At 43.0% G+C, this 20,258-nt stretch overlaps 1 protein-coding gene across 1 annotated transcript in view; it reads left to right on the top strand.

The window, feature by feature from the left end:
* KIF26B (kinesin family member 26B) overlaps positions 1 to 20,258 on the top strand; it is a 236,632-nt gene that overhangs the window by 121,363 nt on the left and 95,011 nt on the right. The gene's annotated exons all lie outside the window — the stretch shown is intronic.

The raw sequence follows: 20,258 nt of genomic DNA, 5'->3' as shown, positions 1-20,258 counted from the left end.
GGGAAAAAAACAATGACTACAAGTCACTTTCATTGCCAGTGTCATCAGTGACTCCTCTTTTCTGAAGAGTCCCATCATATCTAGGCCAATGTAAGTATGACTGTGAGTAATGAGAGCTGAGCTCCTTATAGGCTTTGTGTTTTCCATTGTTTTGCTGCTAATGGACCCATATAACTTTAATGGTATCTAACTGGTTTCTGACATGGTCTTGTGTGCCCTTTACTCTTTTCTATGCCTGAGTGCTCGACTCGAGTAATGAGCCCCAATGAAAACAATGGGAGACTTGAGCATTTAACCAAGTGCCCCCACCCCCATTCGGCAGAGCAGGGGGTGCCTGGTTAACCTATTGCATTTTTTAAGTTCAAATTTCAGTAAATTTCGCCCCTTAAAGGGATGTTTTAAATGAAATATACAAAAGTTAGAAGGAAATAATTAAATAGGTTTCTGCAAGAGACATTAGAATTCCAGCAGGAATTCTGCATTGTGTCTTGCAAAAACCTATTAAATTTTTTAGTTCAAATTTTTTGTGTATTTCCTTTAAACATCTCTTCAAGGGGTGAAGTATACAAAAATATGAGCGGAAAAAAAGCAGAAGCCAAACTTACCTGTCCACGCTTCTCCCAATGCCTGTCAGCATTGTCTCCAGTCCCCCGTTTACTGACAGCCCACTCAGCCAATCACTGCTTCATCCCACCGCAGCCAATGATTGGCGTACTGTAGCTAGTGGGCATCGGGAGGAGGAGCATTGAAAGGAACTTCCAAAACTGGTTAAATAGTCATGCTATAGTACTGACACACTGTATCAGTACAGTAGCACAAATATTTAATAAGCACCTGATTAGACCAATGTGTTCCGTCAAACATCGAGCTTGATCAACCCCCATAATACTCGATCAAGCACTATCCCCGACCGACAATACCTGCTCAACACTATGGGTATGCTAAAAGGGCACTCATTCCGGAGCTTTCCTTTGCATACGCCAAACACGTTGACATTACGCTATGGGCACAAAGCCTTCGTACAGTGGAGTCTGAGATGGACCATGGGCTCTGGTCCTGCAGATTCGGTTGCCTTTCGTGTTCCATATTCAGTGGACTCAGCTGTCAATCAGTCTGAAGATATTACAGGAGGTTCCCAGCATTGGTCCAGTGGGGGATGAGGGAGGCCCCATTCATTTACGTTAAGCATCCCTTTCTATTAGAGCGCAGCCTGTTATTTTTCAGCATGGTAGTTATTGTAATAGTCATTCACAGTCAGCGTTTGGTTATCCCGCTATAACTCTTCTATTAGCAGACGCCATGCTGATCTGCTGGGTTTTTCTTTTCTGGAAGATTAGTATTTAGACTAAATGATGAAATTGCAGTAATCTTGCCCGTAGTCGTTGCCAAGGAAATGGACAGCGATGAGCGCGTTTAAGATGCAGGAATAGTTCTGGCTGAAATGTAAATCTCTCCTGGGATTTAGCTGCGTAACGTTTGATAGACTGCAGAAACAAATAGAAAAGTATCCGATTCTTAAAGGAAATTCATTTTTCACTCAGGTGGGACATGAACAAGTGAACTCAGTGCATGTAAGTATGTGTGCATTACAAATGGCCAGCATTCTTCTATAGTAATAGAGCAGATATGTCTTAATTTATTAGGTCTGCATAGAAGAAGGTTAAAGGGGTAGTTCACAAAAAAAACCTGGTGTCAGAGATTTTGTAATTTACTTATATTAAAAAATGTCCCATCTTCCAGTACATATCAGTTGCTGTATGTCCTGCAGGAAGTGGGGCATTCTTTCTAGTCTGACACAGTGCTCTCTGCTGCCACCTCTGTCCATGTCAGGAACTGTCCAGAGCAGCAGCAAATCCCCATAGAAAACCTCTCCTGCTCTGGACAGTTCCTGACATGGACATAGATGGCAGCAGAGAGCACTGTGTCAGACTGGAGAGAATACACCACTTCCTGCAGGACAAACAGCAGATGATAAGTAATGGAAGATTTCAGAATGTTTAATAGAAATAAATTACATATTTCTGGCACCAGTTAATTTGAAAGAAAATTTTTCGTGAACTACCCCTTTAAGCTGAGAGACAAGGGATCCAGAACAGAGCACAGAAGTCATGGAAGGACAAACCATTCTTCACTGCCTGCACTAATGCCAGAGAATTAAAGAGCTCCAGAGTCAGGATACTGTAATTCCTTACTGACAAGAGTCTAGCGGGTCCAGTCCTCCGGGATGGCAGGTCTGCAATCCTGTAATTTTACAGAAAGCTGGCTCTTTACGTCTGGCGGTGGAGAAGCTCGTGGGCCTTTACGGTGGGGTCATACTATGACCTTGAAATTCCATATGTGATTGAGCGACTCAGCTGCTTTCAGTTAGAGAGCCGCCTGCAGAATATTTTTGTGATGATTGTTCTAAATCTGCAGTCAGTCCATGGAGGAAGAAACGTCAAAGTTTATTTTTTTACTATATTTCTATTTGGGAAGTTTTCTTCTTGCTTCCTGGAGCCTATTGTATAGATAAAATAAAGCAATTTATATTTTCTGTAGGAGACGAATGGAAATTAGTTTCACATGCTATAAGGTGGGGTCTTATACTTAGACTGTTGTACATTTTCCGGATGGAGTCAAATCCCAATTAAAGGGAATTGCAAGACGTTCTATAAAAGCCTTTGTCCCTATTCATTTTCTCCGGAATGTGATTCATAACTGCTGCAGGCTGTGCAAGAGGGATATAAACATATCGTGCACTATCTATGTGTCCTATATAGAGATGAGCATTGATACAGCCATGGGCCATAAGCTGTATCCATGTTTTCCAAGACTCCCTAGGGCCGCATCCAACCGGTAATCAAGTGCCGAGACTTCTGGGTTCGGAAGAACTTAAACATGCTTGATTCGCACTCAGTTTTGCCAGTAGAAGTCGCCATTAACTAGACATTTCTCCTGCATTTAATAGTATCAGGTGGTGCTATAACCCTCTAACTATAGCTTACGCCCCCCAAAAAATAATGCATCACAATTAGTGCCTCCTAAACCGTTAAATTGCCCCCTCACAGTGATAGTGCCCCCCGCATAGTAATATAGTCCCCCCGCATAGTAATATAGTCCCCACACATTGCCTTCCCAGTGCTCTGCAGGCAGGTAAAGTACCTCCTTAGTATCTCCACTGTAGCTGGGTGCGATGAGACTGTAAGGGCCCTATTCCACAGTAACGATAATCGGCCGGATCAGCCCCATTTGGCCCGATTCGGCCGATTATGGTTCGGTGAAATAGAGAGAACGATCAGCCGATGATCGTGTCATCGGCTGATCGTTCATTTAGGGCCAGACCTAAAATCATCGTTCCCCCACCGCGCATCGCTGCGGTTGAATAGCGGTGCGCGGCGGGCGACCGACGATTTGACAGCAGCAGCAGCATCATCATCATCATACATTACCTGTCTAGGCTTTTTCTCCGCGCTGTCTTCATCCCAGGGTCCCGCGCGCTCTATCTTCTGAATGGCCAGTCAGCTGACGGAGCGCTCAGCCAATCACAGGCTGGGACCGCCGCGGCCTGTGATTGGCTGAGTGTGGCCTGTCAGCTGACCGGCCATTCAGAAGATAGAGCGCGCGGGACCCTGGGACGAAGACAGCGCGGAGAAGCCTGGACAGGTAATGTATTACTGCTGCTGCAAGGACATCGGTAACTATCTCCTTGCAGACCTCGCTCAACGATCATCGGGCTGTGGAATAGGCCCCGGACTAGCAGATCGCCGCTCGTTTACATCGTTGATCGGGCCCTCCTCGGCCCGTGGAATAGTACTCTAAGTGTCTGCAACCTATAAAAACCTTATTACACTGAGCAATTATCTAAAGGTGTAATAGGGCCTTAAGGGTACAAACACACACACCGTATACGCAGCGTATTTACTGCTACGATACGCAGCGAATACGCAGCAGATTAGATCTAAATAACTGAACACAGCATCAAATCTTCACCCTCACATCTGCTGCGTATTTTCTGCGTATATGGTGTGTGGGTTTATACCCGAAGGGTATAATGCAGCAGATACGCAGCAGATCTGCAGCAGATTTGATGGTGCAGATTTGATGCTGTGTTCAATTATTTAGATCTAATCTGCTGCGTATCTGCTGCGTATCGCAGCAGTAAATACGCTGTGTATACAGTGTGTGTGTTTGTACCCTGTAGAGTGTATGGAGCCAGAGCTTCCCTGCTACATCATAGGGTTCAATTGTGTAATTGTAATTCTGAGGACTTGTATGCAGTGAACAGCGGTGCAAGAGCAGTTTTAAAGGGGAACTATCAGCAGGTTAGATGTATCTATGTATGCTGATATGTCCCTATTGCACAGGAGACGATGAGGAGGAGGGTATGTATCTTATAGTGTGTCTCTTGTAGTATAGTCTCTTACCTTCTCCTTGCGCCGTTCCGGTGCAATCAGTCGTGTGTTCCACGGTCCATTTAGACTGTTGGGAGCACTGCCATCCCCCATAGTGCTGATCCGCCCCCTGGCTGGCCCACCGTTTTCTAGTGAAAATGAATGGAGCGGGCCGATCGGGGGTGAATTAGTGCTATGAGGACGGGCAGTGCTCCTAACAGTCTCAACAGACCGTGGAGCACATGACTGACTGCGCCGGAACGGCGGAATGGACATATGGTTGTAATATATAAGAATTGGACGGCTATCATTTACCAGCAAATAATGTCCGTTGTTTGCTGCCAATTTACGGCAGTCCAACAAAAAATGGATGTCATTCTGATGCGTGAATTTATCCCTCTATATGACATTACATACTGAGTAGGTTCTTTGTAGATTGTGAACCTCCATAGAAGTATTTATAGTGCAGATATGAGACAATTCATTGGCTTTTTTGGTGAATAACTATTATTAATATTATTATTATTATTATTATTAATAGTAGTAGTAGTAGTAGTAGTAGTAGTGTTATGATTTCTCTATGGGCAGGCTTTATTCCTTCCTGTAAATATTCCCTAAGTATATTCCAAGGCAAGAATTGTGTTGCGGCCGTTCTCCATAACTGTCCAGTGCCACTGCTGCTCTGTAGTCCCCTGCAAAGTGCCCTGGTGGCTCCAGCCCATGCTGTCCTGCAGCCAATCGCAAGCCCCCAGTGGTCACATGCAGCAGTGTATTCACAAGACTGCCGAGGCTGCTGATTGGCTGCAGTGATCCAGAGAAGTGTGTGGGGAGGTTTCCAGGGGATTTCTACCAGAGAATCCATAGCCGCAGTGCTGGACTGAGAGCGACTGGAGGGGTGAGTATACTTTTTTCCTCCTCGCAGTCCTTTCCCAGCTGAAAAACCTTTGTAACGCACAGAAAATTCTGTTCCTATACTGATCAATATTGCATGTGAACATACAGTATATTGTGTGCTAAAATGAGTATGATTGGTAAAATCACTTTCTTTATGTGAAATTACTGTATAGAATTATTATTATTATTATTATTATTATTATTATTATTATGAAGTGAAAGACAATGTGCTCAGGATGTGAATTGGAAATCCAGATGGATACCAGATCTAGCAGTATAGTACGTGGAGTCCATATTCATTACAGGAGGACATGTGTTTGCAGCACAGCTGGGATATATATATATATACAAACAAGCCACATGGCTGAATATGAATGGTCACATGCATACGCCTGAGGAAGGGGACTGTTTTCATTTAGGACATTGTCCAAGCTTATATTCTATGTAATGTGATTGATGTCATTTTCCCATTAACCTCGTTCTCTTAGAGGGTGGATTGTAGCACGGCAGGAAAGATGAAAGGCTGCACAGTCATGAGGACTTTTACAAGTGTGCAGCCTGAGTATATACAGGGCTCCGTACATGTAAGACGTTGGTATAATGTTCTTGGAGAATGACATTTGTTTCTGATTGAGACATCATCCCACGTCACTGAATTTTCACATTTAATGAAAGTGCAGTTTACATAATTTTGCTTGTTTAAAGGGAAGCTACAGCTTTTAGTGTCTGTCAGGGCGATGCACAGCTAGCAAATAAGAATTAATCCAAAGTGCTGAAAGGGGTTAAAGGGGTATTCTGCTTAAACATAACCTTTGAGATGTTGCTGCCCATGGTGAGACTAACAATTCCTTCCATACTTGTTATTATCTGTTCAGTCTCCTTCTCCCAGTTCTCAGCTGCTGCTTTCTGCTGAAGACACAAAAAAACTCTCCCCCTCCTCCCCCCTCTCTTCCTGCGTGACTGATGTAAACATGTCCCTGGCTGGCTTTATCTGCAGCTTTGTAGCTTCTTTGTAAAGCAGGGAGGGTTATTCTAAGGTCAAGTTGCTGATGAACCCAGCATTACAAAGAAGCTACAATGTTGCAGATAAAGCCTGCCAGAGACTTGTTTACATCATCTGTCTCAGAAGGGAGGGGGAAGAGATGGAGAGAAAGGCTCACACACTGTATTTTTTGTCTTCAGCAGAAAGCAGCAGCTGAGAACTGGGGGAAAGGAGACTGAATAGATAATAGCAAGTATGGATGGAATTGTTAGTCTCACAATGGGCAGCAAGATATCAAAAGTTATGTTTGAGCGGAGTACACCTTTAAGGGTACAAACACACACGGCATATACGCTGCATATTTACTGCTGTGATACGCAGCAGATTAGATGTAAATAACTGAACACAGTATCAAATCTGCTGCGTATCTGCTGTGTGTGTTTGTACCCTAAGGGTGTCAGACATCATCCACGGGGGAGAAAACCAGTGTCCAGGAATTGCAGTTACACAATAGCAGTGGAAAATCCTACTTTTCCTGAAATCCAGCAAATTTAAAAGTCATCTTTTGCTGTAATATGTGGACAACAGAGTAAAGAAAGTGATAAAGATGTATACTTACCCATGCTCCCCTGGTGTCCTGCCTGCCCATCGCAGCCACCACTGATACTTCTGGCCCCATTCCTTCAGTGACAGCCACTCAGCCAATCACTGTCCCATCTCTGTCAGTGATTGGATGAGGAGCTGTCAGATGAAGGGATGGGGCCAGAAGTATCAGTGGCGGCTGTGGTGGGCGGGAAGTGCGGGGGAAAGGCAGCAGAACATAGGAGAAGCATGGGTAAGTATACATCTTTAATATTTTCTATATATAGCAATGGTTGCATGGACATTGCTAACAATTTCTGTGCAGCCCTCATGCACGATTATCGAGCAATGTATAGGCACAGTAAGCGAGCACCAATTTAGAAAAACTGTGCTTGTCTACAGTCTTGGTCTCGACATACACATACAAGAAAAGAGGATTATAGGAAAGCGTGTGCATGATGATTCTTAGGATATAGTGGTGCCTCTGTTGTCAAACTGTTTGAGAACTGAGCAATGTCTTCCCATAGGAAATAATGTAAATGTGTTTAATCGGTTCCAGCACCAACCAATAGTTAAAGGGGTACTCCAGCAAAAATCTTTTTCTTTCATATCAGCTGGTTTCAGAAAGTTATATAGATTTGTAATTTACTTCTGTATATATAAAAACAGTCTTCCAGTACTTATCAGCTGCCATATGTCCTGCAGGAAGTCATGTCAGGTCCATGTCAGGAACTGTCCAGAGCAGCAACAAATCCCCATAGAAAACCTCTCCTGCTCTGGACAGTTCCTGACATGGACAGAGGTGGCAGCAGAGAGCACTGTGTCAAACTGGTGAGAATACACCACTTCCTGCAGGACATACAGCAGCTGATAAGTCCTGGAAGATTAGAGTTTTTTTTTAAATTAAAGTATATTACACATCTATATAACTTTCTGAAACCAGTTCATTTGAAAGAAAAAGATTTTCGTGGGCGTACCCCTTTAACTTCAGTATCATTTATTTCATTGAGAAGTGCCCAATTTAATCCGTACAGTACAGACCATCGCTATTTACTGTAGAGTAATGTATGTACAAGAAATGTTCAACCAAACCAACAATTATAGTACAGTACCAACTCCTCACCCATCCTTTACTATATAGTGCACCCCCACCCCAGCACTGTAACAGATGGGAGATGGTGGTGCACTGCTTGTACTACTACTGTACTATATATGCACTCCAGCAATCTTATACAGTACCGGATGGGAGATGGCGGTGCCCTGCCTGTACTACTACTGTACTGTATATACACTCCAGCAATCTTATACAGTACAGAATGGGAGATGGCGGTGCACTGCCTGTACTACTACTGTACTGTATATGCACTCCAGCAATCTTATACAGTACAGAATGGGAGATGGCGGTGCACTGCCTGTACTACTACTGTACTGTATATGCACTCCAGCAATTTTATACAGTACAGAATGGGAGATGGCGGTGCACTGCCTGTACTACTACTGTACTATATATGCACTCCAGCAATCTTATACAGTACAGGAAGGGAGATGGTGGTGCACTGACTGTACTACTACTGTGCTGTATATGCACTCCAGCAATCTTATACAGTACAGGATGGGAGATGGCGGTGCACTGCCTGTACTACTACTGTACTGTATATGCACTCCAGCAATCTTATACAGTACAGGATGGGAGATGGTGGTGCACTGCCTGTACTACTACTGCACTGTATATGCACTCCAGCAATCTTATACAGTACAGAATGGGAGATGGCGGTGCACTGACTGTACTACTACTGTACTGTATATGCTCTCCAGCAATCTTATACAGTACAGAATGGGAGATGGCGGTGCACTGACTGTACTACTACTGCACTGTATATGCACTCCAGCAATCTTATACAGTACAGGAAGGGAGATGGTGGTGCACTGACTGTACTACTACTGTGCTGTATATGCTCAATCTTAAACACACCACATACAACCCACCATCCACGCTCGCAAAAACATTCGGATTCCGAGCAAAGTTCTAATTCCAAATGTTACTTCCGGGTAAATTTTTATTGGAATACTGAACATTTTGAAATCCGATGCGTTTGCATTACTGATCTCTTGGCGGACTACCACTCCCAGCATCCTTGTTCTCCCCGTCTCCATCAGCCTCCTGTTAGATTCTTCCTGGAAATGGTTTAATGATTTTCCAAATTAAAATATTGTGATTTATTCATGGGAAGAATCCTGCCCCGTCCGTTCTTCTTGCATTGGCGGATAGCGTCTATTTTGCTGCTCGATAATGTAATTCATGTAAAACAGGGAAATCTATGGCAGAACTCCGCTGAGCTTTTGTTGACTCGTTCTCAGACAGGTCTGGTCCTTTTTTTGGTTCATTATCTGCCGCTCTTTACAATCCTGCAGTCAGAGAGAGCCGGAGCCCCGGAGGGACTGACAGCGCTGCTGCCACTAATGATTCTTCTGCATCCCCCCCACCACCACCCACTGCAGTTATTAGTCACCGACTACTGAGCCGGCTCAGGTGAATTATTTAATCGAGGTGCCTTGAGTTTATTTCCCAGGAACATTACATCCCGGTTAATATGTTCATTTTTACTGACACAAGGAATCTAATGGAACCTTACAAATGAAGGAGATACTGTTGCTTAGGAAACCAAATACTAAGAGTTCTGGCATACATCTTATTCTGCGAGGCTTCTGTAATGTCGGAATTTATAAATCTTTTAATTTTAGATTTTTTTTTAAACTTTAACAAGCATTTTGCGGTGTGTATGACTGCTAACAATATGTTATCATGGTAAATAAGAGCCGCATCATATACAGTAATATATAGTTTTATACATAAAGTAACCTGTTAAAAAAAGGCAAACTTTTTTATTTTTTTCAGTGCCCGGCAAAAAACGACGTTATTTTATAATTAAATGACAGCTATCCAGTAAAAATGGCCGTCATTTGTCAACATAGCCTAAAAATCTTATTGTTGGGGTTGTTCACCCCCCAAAAAAATGTTTTAAGTGAACTGCTGCCAGAAAGTACCAGAGATTTGTAATTTACTTCTGTATACTGTAGATATAGATTAAAAAAAAAAAATCTTAAGTCTTCCAGTACTCATCTGCTGCTGTATGTCCTGCAAGAAGTGGTGGGTTCTCTCCAGTCTGACACAGTGCTCTCTGCTGCCACCTCTGTCCATGTCAGGAACTGTCCAGAGCAGGAGAGGTTTTCTATGGGGATTTGCTGCTGCTCTGGACAGTTCCTGACATGGACAGAGGTGGCAGCAGAGAGCACTGTGTCAGACTGGAGAGAATACACCAATTCCTGCAGGATATACAGCAGCTGATAAGTAATAGACATTTAGATATTTTCTAAATATATATACAGTGGTGCCTTGCATTAGGAGTATAATTTGTTCCGGGACCGTGCTTGTAATCCAAATCCACTCTTAAACCAAAGCAAATGTTCCCATAAGAAATCACTGATATGCAGACAATTGGTTCCACACCCCAAAAATAATGATTTATTATTCTGAATAACATGTAAAACAGATGAAACAAACATTCAGAAACAGCAGAATCTGTGATATTATAAGTTACTGTACAGTAATGGAGAGGATGGGAAACACAAGGGCGACAGAGACTGCAGGGAGCAGGAAGGAATGAGCAGGACAGATGTGGGCACATACATGCAGCGCTCTCTGTCCAGGGAGAGAGGGGTTACAGCTATAGAGAGATAACCTCCACAGTCCTGTCCCCTGATGTAAGCCCCAGCCTGAAGTGGATCGTCTATGATTGGAAGTTGAGGGAGACTTCCTTGGTCAGAGTACAGAGCTGTAGACCCCGCTATGCAGACCATACCCCTCCTCCACTCCCCCTCCCACCCAGTACAGGGAGCTCTTACACCAAAGCAATGCTCTTACACCAAATCACAATTCAGAAAAACTGTGAGCTCTTCAACCAAAACGCTCTTAAACCAAGGTACCACTGTATATATGTGTCCGCAATCCTATAATCACTCTCATCATTCTCTTGCTTTGTTCTCATGAACCAGTAAATCATTGTCACTATAAAAAAATTATTCAATATTAGGGGGTATCCAATGTATCCCCCGAAGATCTCTTTATTGTATTGCTCTATTAATAGGTTAGGCTTATGTCACCTCTAAGTGGTATTTTTCAGGCGCACAGTGTCTGTCCCTGTTGTTGGTCTTTATACAAGCTCCACACAGTCCATTGTCTGAGGATGCATTGAGTTTGGGCCAGAAGCGGTGTTCCTGCAGCCGTCCGCCTGGTATAGGTCAGCATTGTGCCGAGACTCTTCTTACCGCTTAGGAGATAAATAACTTTGAAATGTCGATCCTTTCATTGATAGAGGAAACCGACTGCAGGAAATATACTCGCTTACCACCTGGCTGCGGAGGAGGAGGGGGGGGGGGGGGGCACAATCTCAGATATTCTGCAGTTACTGAACTCAGCCGGACTGAAACCGCTACATATTGATAATAAGGAAGAGGCTTTATTGTTACTGCAGCCCCAAATATTTAGAAGAACAGACATTATCCCGATAGGAGCCCTTGAAAATGGATTGATAACTTTATTATACAGTGGTGCCTTGGATTACGAGAATAATTTGTTCCGGGATGGCGCTTGTAATCCAAATCCACTCTTAAACCAAAGAAAAATTTCCCATAAGAAATTATTGAAATACACACAATTGGTTCCACACCCCAAAAATAGTGATTTGTTTTATTCTGAATAACATGTAGAAACGATGAAACGAACAATGAGAAACAGCTGGATATGTGATATAAGTTACTGTACAGTATAGCAGTATGTGGTATATAATGTATAGTAACTGTATAACCCTGATAACACAGCAGCAGCTGGATATGTGATATATAAGTTACTGTACAGTATAGCAATCAGCATATGGTGTATAATGTATAGTAACTGTATAACCCTGATAACACTGCAGCTGGATATGTGATATATAAGTAACTGTACAGTATAGCAATCAGCATGTGGTGTATAATGTATAGTAACTGTATAACCCTGATAACACAGCAGCTGGATATGTGATATATAAGTTACTGTACAGTATAGCAGCATGTGGTATATAATGTATAGTAACTGTATAACCCTGATAACACAGCAGCTGGATATGTGATATATAAGTTACTGTACAGTATAGCAGCATGTGGTATATAATGTATAGTAACTGTATAACCCTGATAACACAGCAGCTGGATATGTGATATATAAGTTACTGTACAGTATAGCAGCATGTGGTATATAATGTATAGTAACTGTATAACCCTGATAACACAGCAGCAGCTGGATATGTGATATATAAGTTACTGTACAGTATAGCAGCATGTGCTGTATAATGTATAGTAACTGTATAACCCTGATAACACAGCAGCTGGATATGTGATATAGAAGTTACTGTACAGTATAGCAATCAGCATGTGGTGTATAATGTATCGTAACTGTATAACCTTGATAACACAGCAGCAGCTTGTAGATACAGGATGGAGCTGCAGATTCCCATAATGCCGTAGCATAGTACAACAGGCTAGAATAGAGAAGCAGGGCTGCTGTCAGAGGTCTGTGTGGTCACATGACAGCAATGGGGAAGTGTGTGTGCGCCCAATCAGGAAGTGAGAATCACAGAGCTGTGCAGGAGGACAGTGACAGAAACCTCTCTATGCACATGCGTGTATAGCTGAGTGTAAGTGCAGGCACATTATAGCAGCAGTTTGTATAGCTGAGCGTAAGTTCAGGCACATTATAGCAGGAATGGAGAGGATAGGAAACACAAGGGCTGACAGAGACTGCAGGGAGAATGAAGGAATGAGCAGGATAGATGTGGGCACAGTATAGCAGTACAGCTATGGAGAGATTACCTCCACAGCCCTGTCCCCTGATGCAAGCCCCAGCCTGGAGTGGATCTGCTATGATTTGGAAGGTGAGGGAGACTTCCCGGGTCAGAGTACAGGGCTGTAGACCCCACTATGCAGACCATGCCCCTCCCCCACTCCCCCTCCCACCCAGTACAGGGAGCTCTTACACCAAAGCAATGCTCCTAAACCATGTTACAATTTTGAAAAACTGTGATCTCTTCTTGGAAAACGCTCTTAATCCAAGTTACTCTTAAACCAAGGTACCACTGTATATACACTGTTAGCTTTGGACCCTGTTGCATTTGTCCTTATGGCAGCATGTTAAACATATTTCTGAGATTATGGGGGACATTTATCAAACATAGTGTAAAGTGAAACTGGCTCAGTTGCCCCTAGCAACCAATCAGATTCCACCTTTCATTTTCCAAAGAGTCTGTGTAAATCTTCCCTATAGTCTCACATTCATCTCAAGGGGACAGAGTGGGTCTATTGTCTTCTATGTCCATGAGTCTTGCTGCAAAACATGTCACTAAATACCGTTAAAAACAGCCCACGCAATATGGCCGCCCCCATAACAATGTACAAAAAGGGAAATGTAAAAAAAAATTGTTTCTGAGATTATTAAATAAAAGAAAATCTTTTTGGGTGTAAGGTCCATCCGAGAATGGGTTTTTGGCCATAATTGTGCCTGTTCTGTGTTTTATTTTGCATTTGGTCTTAACTCAGTCTGAACACCAGCTTAGAGTCGCATTACACGGGACAATTATCGTACGAAAGATTGTTAGATCGTTCAGATTTAATAGTTTTGTGTAGTAGCAGGCGTAGCAGGCAACGATTAAATGACCAACGAGAAATCATTGATCGTTTGATAGAATCTGGACCTATTTTCATCGTTGATCGTTCACAAATCATTTGAATGTCATTCGTTGTAATATCAACCAGGAAAGGACAAGCCAAGAACGGCCGTAAGTAATGCTCATCGTCTTGTGTAATAGGGTGAAGGATTTAGGATAGTATGTCATAGTGGTCATTTGAGATTGTTTATTGTTAATCGCCGAAAAATCATCCCATGGTTATACTATCCTTTCTCTTTCTGCTCGGTCTATTGTTCATCAGCCACACCTGTGTCTTGTTTTTGCCTGTGTTCTTGCTGGCAGCTTCAAGGTTGACGTTGTTTGGCCTTTGTGTTTCTGTGACTGGCGGGTCTCTCGGCCAGTCAATGTGTTTGTTATCAGATATCTGTGTTGGAGATTGGGGACCGGACCCCTGACCTACTATATAGGATATGCTGGATATTAAGGCTAGTTTTCTAGTGTGCCCAGCTCCCCTGCTATTTCCTTGTGTGTATCCTCTGCTGTGTGATCTCTGCTCCCGCACCCTGACTATCCTTGCTTTCTGCCTGCCCTGACCTCTTTGACTTGTGACCTGACTGTGCCTTTTGGATTACATTTTTGTACTTTTTCTGCCCGCAAGTTGTGACTTTGGCCTGTCTGACCTTCCCTCTTGTTTGTTTGTCTGTCTGTTTTCTGTGGACAAATTTAGGACCCATTGATTTCAATCGGGCTGTTCACACTGTCCGTATATTTATGGATCCGCAATCCACAAAAATTACTGACAAGATCTAGTACGGACCATAGCTTCAGTAAAGATTGTCCCATAGAAGTCTATGGGGGCATCTGTCATTTTCTCTGAGCCGTAATCATTTAAACCATTCCCACTTATTTAACTATCATCTTCCTCTTTTTTGCTGATCCACAAAAAATCCAGATGGATGTAATACAGGCAATCTGTGAATTACGGACAAAGATTGCAGACATTGTATTCGGTCCTGAAAAACGTGTGCGTGAGCGTGTGAAGGGGTTTTGCTCCTGTAATTGACATATTTCCTTGGCACTTTGGTGTCTCCTATTCTTTTCTGTGTGTAACTAGGATGTCGGACACTGGTCCTTGTGTCGGGTTCCGGACATCCTATAGCCCAGATTTCAGTTCTTGCTATTAGTCTCTTTTGAACGTGCTGGCGCTTTCTCCTGTCTTTCCTATCTTGCATATTCTGACCCTTTTGCTATTGCACTTGACCTTTTCTCTTGGTTCTGATTTAGTACTCCATTGCCTGGTTTGTTTTGTTTGTCCCGTCCGCCTTTTATGTTTATACCTCTGGCTCAGGAAGGGCACATCGCCGGTTGTCCGCTACCACTTGGGGTTGTTGTATCTAGTAGGTAGGGACAGCTGGTCTAGTGTTAGGGCCCACTCTCCTTCCCATTCCCTCCTGATTGTACGGCAGCTGCTGATATTACACTATGGTGAAATGTCGGTCACACAGATATCCTGGGTGTCATTTATCTATCAAGATCCGCAGTCGCTGGCATCTAGTAAATCTCAAACAACTTATGCAGTATACACTTATAAGTCTTAGGGTACTATTACATGAAACGATAATCGGCCTAATCAGCCCTACCCGGCCGACTATCGTTTCGTGTAATAAACACAATGATCATCGGCTGATCGTTGATATAGGTGTGGACCTATAATTGTCATGCACGACTGCGCATTGCTACGTGTAATATCAGAGCGCTGCCGGGGGCTGACCATTTGCAAAGTGCATACATTACCTATCCATGCTAGCAGGCCTCCTCCTGCACTCTGCTTCTCCCCGTGTCCTGCGCGCTGCAGCTTCAGAGCGGCCTGTCTTAGCTGATAGGCCGCTCAGCCAGTCACTGGCCGGGACCGCCGCTGTCAGCTAAGACAAGCTGCTGTGGAGCTGCAGCGCGCGGGACACAGGGAGAAGCAGAGCGCAGACAAAGCCCTGGAGCCTGGATAGGTAATGTAAGCGGTTTAAGCAAGGGCTGCAAGGACATCGGTAACGATGTCCATGCAGCCCTTCTTAAACGATTATCGGCCCATGTAATAGGCCCAGTAAACAATCCCCTATCTAGCTGAGCGGCGCTGTTGGGCCATGTAATAGTACCCTTATACTGTGTCCATGTTGCAATGTATTTTACATTTAATTTATTTACATCAATCTCTGTAGAAAGGAATATTTACATTAGCGAGACTGAAATTGAGACTCACATTGTCTTGTCCATTTGTTCTAGTGAACTTGGCCTTTTGTTGAAAATAATATATACACACACACCAAATCCATATTAAATTGAATAGTTATAAATGAAGCACATGATGTCATAACAGTCGGGGCCATATTGTTCCTGACAGAAGTCTTTTTCCGGCATGTGACCCGCTCTCTCAGTCGGTCCATGAAGTCATATGTATTTTGCAGCCCAACATAATCAGCACTTAAAGAATGCCGCCGCCGTGCCTATCTCATTGCCGTGTCCTTCTGCATTATCACTGTGACAGTGTTTATCAGTCCCGGCCTTATCTCTCAATCCTTCTTCACATACAAATGGGGATTAGGACATTGTGCAGACTTGCTGACTGGGAAGTTTCACGTCCCGTGTTCCTTCCATAAATGGCCTAGAAAAACAAATCCCATGTATGCAGGGGCCGTGGGCAGAGGGTTGCCGCTCTAGACTTTTTTTTTCCCCCCTCTATACAAATGACCAATAAAACAGAATTATTTCTTTTGAAATCACCATAATTATATATTATAGTTATAAAATTAAATAGTATAATTGAAACTAAAAATATCTCCTAGACCTGCTGCTTGGCCAGGCCTTTGCTGTTTTTTTTTTAGGCTCATTTTAGTGTTTTAATGGCTCATGGTTTTCATTTCTTTAATGTAAATGATCGTGGTATTCGTTCCGTTCTTAAAATTCGTGTTACTTGTTTGTAGAACAGAAAATTGGAAGGATTGGGGAATATGTTTCTCAAATTTTTTAGCAATCTATAAAACTTAAAATGTATGTATTTTTTACATTGTTAAAGAAGAATTCTGGGCATGACACTTTTTCATCAACATGGCTGGGGAGGGGGTGGGTGAAAACAATAACATCCACTTACCTCCTCGGCTCCAGCGCTGCTGCTTCCTGGTGGTAAGAAGGGGCCTGGGATGTGACGTGGCAGGTCCACTCAGCGGTTTTAGAAGTGTCCTTCCACTGCTGAATGGCTGAGCAGGCCTGCCATGTCACGTCCCAGGTCTCTTCTCATCACCAGAGAGTGGCGGACTGTGGGCGAGGAGGTAAGTGAATGTCATTGTGTTTTACCCCCTCCCCAGCCATATTGAAAAAAAAAAGTGTCCTGCCCAGAGTTCTCCTTAAAACTTAATGAAAGATGTAAAACCTGATCATTCAACCAACAGCTATACAGTATACCCCAATTCTCTCATAAACATTTGTGCAATTCTTATAGTAAGGATGGCCAAGTCCCAAAACACCTCCTCTGCAAATGAGCAAAGTGGAATCCATCTTGTCCAGTTTCTGAGATATAAGGAGACGTCTACCACTCACCGTAGACATGAAATTGTTCTCTGGGGTCTGTTCTTTTTCCTTTCTAAAAAGCAGGAAGAAGGTGGCTAAACATAACAACATGCACCTACCTCCCCAGCTCCAGTCCTGGGGTCTGCTGTCCTCCACTCCAGTTCCCGGTCCCCGGGTCCTTCCTGGTCTCAGAAGGGACCTGGGTTGTGATGTGTCGGGCCTGCTCAGCCAAGCACCTCCTCCAAGCTAGAACGACCTCGGCCTTTAAATATAAATATTCAATATCTAATGACCATTTTGGAAAGGTTGTTCAATCCAGGTAGTGCTGTATTTTACCAGATTTACCAGTATCTAGTGGCAATAAAAAAAAAGGGCATCAGCTATGAGGTCATAGGCCAAAGATCAGCTACTCGCATAGTTTTCTCTCTCTCTCTGGAAACGGGAGGTGTCCTGAGGAAGGGGCCAATGGCAGCGTAGGAACCATGGCTCATTTCTCTGAACTGACTGTGTGGTGAACTCCTCCAAAATAGATTGTTCTTCTGAAAGAACGGCATACTGTGACCTGCAAAATGATTCGGCCTAACTCTGGGCTTGTGCATAGCGTTGACCTAAGCACTTAATACTGGAGAAGGACGCTGTCCTTGGGGGATCTGTGATGGAAAAAGCACAGGCCCCGACAGAGGAGAAGCCACAAGGGTAAATTCTTCATGGCTGCCCAAAGAACTGTTACATGTCTGAGATATGAATTTGATGGGGGGAGGGTACCCTGTTCCTGATCCCGCCATAGCTTGAGGTCAGGAACTAGATGAGAAATCCACCTTGATGGCCCTTAACCCTCCACACAGAGGTCAAATACATAGAAAGACAATTAACAGATTAGTACGGCTTGGGATTTTGAGAGGAAAGCATCATAGACACAACACTAACACACCCTTCTCTCCATTGTAAATACGGATGGAGCCGATGTATCTCACTGTATCTGAAATAAGTAGCCAAATAGGCTGCAATGCAGTGTGGGCCTCCAAACCGGGGGTCCATGGCGCTTGGTTAGGGGCTCTTCAGTATTGGTACAATGGTGAGGATCTGCAATGCACTTGCATGTAGAGTATGAGGGGTATCAAAGGATGGTCTAACGCAGGGATGGGAAACCTTCAGCCTTCCTGCTGTTGCAAAACTACAATTCCCATCATGCCTGGACAGCCAATGCTTTAGCTTTGGGGATTGTAGTTTTGCAGCAGCTGGAGAGCCAAAGGTTCCCCATCCCGGGTCTAACGCATACCTTAATATATGGTGAAATAAACATATCCAACTTTTAATCACTAGAGATGAGAGAACCTCGAGCACACTCTGATTCATCTGAAACCCCAGCATGTGGCATTGGATACCGGTGGCTGAAGAAGTTGGATGCGGCCCCAGGGAGTCCTGGAAACACTGACACAGTCTATGGCCTATTGCTGTATCCTTCTTTTTTAGGCACCCTGAAAAACATGGAAGGTTCTCTCATCTCTATTGTTCCCGCACCACTGTACATGTTTGTTCTTAGAATATCTGATAATAATTCTATTTTACAAGTTGGTTTCCTGTGTCCGAGATAGGAAAGTTGTCTCCTCTCTCAGAACGGTAACATGGTAGCTTCTCATCGAGGAATACTTTGGGCAAAATTAGATCCTGTGCATCATTATAGTAACTGAGTTTAGTATTATTAGTATTATTACAGTAGTATTACTGCCTGTAAATTTGTGACCAAACCAAGTATGAAGTTAAAATTTAGTCAATGATAAAAAGAATTTCCAGCTCAGTGCAGTGAAGTCAGGCATACAGTGCAGTAATACGGCCATTGTGGAAAAGTTGTAAACTCCAGCGAGTCTTAGTGGTAATATAAACACGGTTCCTGTTTGTTCAGTGCTGGTGTACAACATAATATCCATCTGTTTCTGTGTTTGGAAAACCTCATTGGAAATCACTGACCTGAATGTGAGATGAAGAGACACAAGAATACATCTGACTTTTATCACCTATGCTCTGCTTGGACGTTGTGTTTAGAAGCCAGTTTACCCAGTTCAGGTTCTGTGGGTGATCACTTTGTTCTGACATCCGGCAGATAAATAACATCACTAGTCTTTTATATGATCATGTATAATAAAAAACATCAATAGTGTAAAATAAGTAATTGCTTGTGGTATGTAAAGGTTTACACACCGTCAGGAATAGAGGACACTCTTCATACAAAACTTCATCCTTATCTTATCTCACACTTTTAGTTGAGGTTACAGGGGTACTCTGGTGAGTATTTTTCTTTTCTTTTTTTTTCTTTTTTTTTTTTTAAATCAACTGGTTTCAGAAAGTTATACAGAATTGTAAGTTACTTCTATTTAAAAATCTGAAGTCTTCCAGTACTTATTAGCTGCTGTGTGTCCTGCAGGAAGTGGTGTATTCTTTCCAGTTTGACACAGTGCTCTCTGCTGCCACCTCTGTCCATGTCAGGAACTGTCCAGAGCAGCAGCAAATCCCTATAGAAAACATCTCCTGCTCTGGACAGTTCCTGACATGGACAGAGGTGGCAGCAGAGAGCATTGTGTCAGAGTGGAAAGAATTTACCACATCCTGCAGGACATACAGCAGCTGATAAGTACTGGAAGACCTGAGATTTATTAAATAGAAGTAATTTAAAAATCTGTTGAACTTTCTGGAACCAGTTGATTTGAAGAGGAATTATCATTAATTGGTGGAGTTTTTGACCAGTTACTTTTGATCTATTCTCATATATTTCTAGTATATGTACGCAGAATATTTTTCCTACATTAACTCCCTCAATATTTGAAGTGACATACAACAGATTAGATATTTTAGGTATATATATATATATATATATATATATATATATATATATATATACATACAGGATACCTAGCAGTGATGTAATGTGCGCTTCCTTCATGTTAATGTTCCAGAATTGGTCATTGGCCTTGAATAAGTTGGGATGATACAGATCTTCTATTCCCTTGTGTTACGTAACTGAACCGTCCAGCAGCCAAGCCTGCATATATGATGTCTATAGAAAATCCCCCTTTGAAGATGTAAAGCATTTTATAATACCCGTCCTACATATATAAAGGCGAGGAGCATTATACAACACAGCCCGAATGCCAAGTG

The sequence above is a fragment of the Dendropsophus ebraccatus genome, chromosome 15 (assembly GCF_027789765.1).
Source record: "Dendropsophus ebraccatus isolate aDenEbr1 chromosome 15, aDenEbr1.pat, whole genome shotgun sequence".
NCBI classification, from domain to species: Eukaryota; Metazoa; Chordata; class Amphibia; order Anura; family Hylidae; genus Dendropsophus; species Dendropsophus ebraccatus.
The sequence above is the reverse complement of the archived record's forward strand: the minus strand, read 5'-3'. Positions and strand labels throughout refer to the sequence as shown.